Source organism: Coenobita brevimanus, chromosome 51, assembly GCF_032717465.1.
Source record: "Coenobita brevimanus isolate Jiangsu-jjx chromosome 51, ASM3271746v2, whole genome shotgun sequence".
NCBI classification, from domain to species: Eukaryota; Metazoa; Arthropoda; class Malacostraca; order Decapoda; family Coenobitidae; genus Coenobita; species Coenobita brevimanus.
In genome coordinates this window covers 9,484,765-9,487,872 of record NC_137004.1, presented here as the reverse complement: position 1 = coordinate 9,487,872, position 3,108 = coordinate 9,484,765, and the positions used below count along the sequence as shown (strand labels likewise).

Genomic DNA, 3,108 nt, shown 5'->3' with positions numbered 1-3,108 from the left:
CGCTGAGGCCTGAAATCAAATTTAAATGGATCCGATTGGTACTTGCACGACCGCTAGTGCATTATATAGAAGAGGTGGCTGACAAGGTGGCTGACACTCGCCTCCCAACAGTTTCACTAAGCAGGCGTTCACCGGAGCTCGCAGTTCGATGGGTGGTGGTGGTGGTGGTGGTGGTGCTGCTGATGATGATGATTTTTATTATTATTATTATTATTATTATTAATCTTGATGATGATGATGATGATGATGATTGATGATGATGATGATGAATGAATGGATGGATGGATGAATAGATGGTGGTGGTGGTGGTTTTTGATTGTGTAGTAACTAGTTGTTGCAATACTACTCATAATGAGTATTTTCTTCATTATTGCTCTTATTTGGGGGTGTTAAATCAACCATGGTCGTCACCACACGGCTAATATATATATATATATATATATATATATATATATATATATATATATATATATATATATATATATATACTGTTGTTGTATAGCCATCATCATCATCATCATCATCACCTATGTTTTCATTCATCCACCCGGCCAGGCAGTTACGAGGCATAATTTTACAGGACAGTATTATGCAGGTGCAGTTGGGAACGGGACAAGACTCTATTATTAATCCACCTTCATTGATGTCAGTAGCTTCTTACATGCAACCGAACGTAAATATAGCCACAGACACATGCCAGCATTCAACACATACCACGTTATAGGCACATACACACAGACACAAACATACAGTATACCAACACATTCATCCATACCCAAAGATGATGATGATGATGATGCTGTTGGGCAATGCCAAAGTCTATTCTCTCTCAAGAAACGAATGTGGCTCCTAAAGGAGCCGGTGGAGGTGAAGAAGAATTTCTTGGAAGCGTTTACTTCTTCTCCGTCTTCTTGGGGAGCAGCACAGCCTGGATGTTAGGCAGGACACCTCCCTGGGCAATGGTGACGCCAGACAGGAGCTTGTTGAGCTCCTCATCATTACGGATAGCCAACTGCAGGTGACGGGGAATGATACGAGTCTTCTTGTTGTCACGGGCTGCGTTGCCAGCCAGCTCAAGCACTTCAGCTGCTAAGTACTCCATGACTGCAGCCAAGTAGACGGGAGCACCAGCCCCACACGCTCGGCGTAATTGCCTTTACGAAGGAGACGGTGGATCCTGCCGACGGGGAACTGGAGCCCAGCCCTGCTAGATCGGGACTTGGACTTTCCCTTCACCTTGCCTCCCTTGCCACGTCCGGACATGCTGCTGATGCTGCTGGAGTAGTAGGACCTTCAGGAGAAGACTAATGCGTCACCGGCCCGTTGTTGTTGTTGTTTAAGATTTCCCCTTCATTTAAGTGGAAGGGGCCGGGCCATATGTTAGCCCAGTCAGTGGTATAAGCGTAGACAAGGAAGTGATGAAGACTGCAGTAGCAGTCTCTTGACTATAAAAAACTATATATGCACATATATACACACGTGTATATATATATATATGCATATGCACACGCACTCACACACACACTCGTACAGAGACACACACACACACACACACACACTCTTGCATATCAGTGGATATGCACATTAGGTGGGAGGAGGTGCAGAGCGCACCACCTCAGTCAGAGCTGAGAGTGGGGCCGTGGCTACAACGTATGCTGCAGCATTACGTAAGGAGTTTATGGGTCTGGCTGCTTCGTGATTTCTGGAAGTGTCTGGATTAGGAAGAGGTCGTTTCCTGATGAGGGATGTGGCTGGGCATCTAAGAAGATAGTGCAGGAGGGGGTAGAGTGGAGCTTCTTGGCAGTGTTCACATTCAGATTCGGGGGTGTTGACTTTTTGAACCATTTCACTGTAGCATTTATAGCCCAGGCGAAGGCGGCGCAAACGATTGAGCATCGTAAGGTTGGATCTAGCGGTGATGGGTAGTGATTTATAGTGAGTGGCAATTGCGTACCATCTAGCCGAGGGGGAACCCAGTTCAACATATAGGCGGTGGTCTGCTTTATTTAATCTGGCTGCCCTGGTCTTAATGGCATGTTTGACTTGGCGTCGGCTCGTTGGGATTGTAAAGTCGATGTTGGGTTTTTTTAGGGCTTGATTTCCTATGCGGTCCGCCTTTTCGTTGCCTGCAATGCCTACATGGCTAGGGATCTAATGGATGGTAACCGATCCCCCAGCATTGCGGATAGCTTGGGTGGTGGAAAGAATGGTGTATATTAGGTGAATGTTGTCTTTATGATCGTTTTGGCGAAGGGTGTGAATGGCCGAAGCCGAGTCTGTATGGATGATAGTGGGAGTTGTTGGACTGTGTTCCAGTGCATCAGAGAGGGCAGCTGAGATAGCTGCCAGTTCAGCCTGAAGGGTGGAGGCACCATCTGTGACTCGGAAGCCGAATGATCGGCTCCCGCACACAAAGGCTGCTCCGGCTTTGAAGGATGCTACCGAACCGTCAGTGTAGTAGGTGATGGACTCTGGGGCTGTGAGGGCAGCAATTTGTCGGAGGCCCTCTTGGCGCAACAATGAGGTTGGTGTTTGAGTTTTGGGTAGTGTGTGTGTGAGAATGAGCTTGATTAGAGGCAGACTCCATGGAGGCTGCGGGCTGTAATTGATGCCAGTCGTGTCGTGGGCCTGTGACATGAAGTCATCTAGCTCATAGGTGTGGATTGCTTGAGCTATTTTATGAACCCAGCTGTCTGTTAGGAGGTCTGGATGAAGGCTGGCTGCCGCTGTAAGCCGTGGCAGGAGGGGGAGGGGGGAAGCATTGTGAACTAGTTTGGCTGCCAGGCCCGCCACCCTTGCTTGTATGCGAAGGTGTAGGGATTCAAGGTCACATTCCATGCGGAGATTGCACAGTCTAGTCCACATGGGTGAACCAGTCATGATACGCATGGCATTGTTCTGGATGACTTCCAGTTTGGCTAATGTGGTTCATTGAGGGATGGAAGTACTGGCGCCGCATAGTCCACTATTGCTCGTATGGCTTGGATGTAAAATAACCGGAGGACTCTGTACGAGGCACCCTTTCCCTTTCCTGCCAAGGATCGCAGGGCATTAAGGCGGAGTTTAGTTCGTTCTCGGAGGTGGTTAACCTCCGACCGGAATGAAAGT

At 48.0% G+C, this 3,108-nt stretch overlaps 1 pseudogene; it reads right to left on the bottom strand.

Moving 5' to 3' along the window:
* Positions 1-892: 892 nt before the first annotated feature.
* On the bottom strand, positions 893-1,263 carry LOC145400078 (histone H2A-like; annotated as a pseudogene).
* Between the last annotated feature and the right edge of the window lie 1,845 nt (positions 1,264-3,108).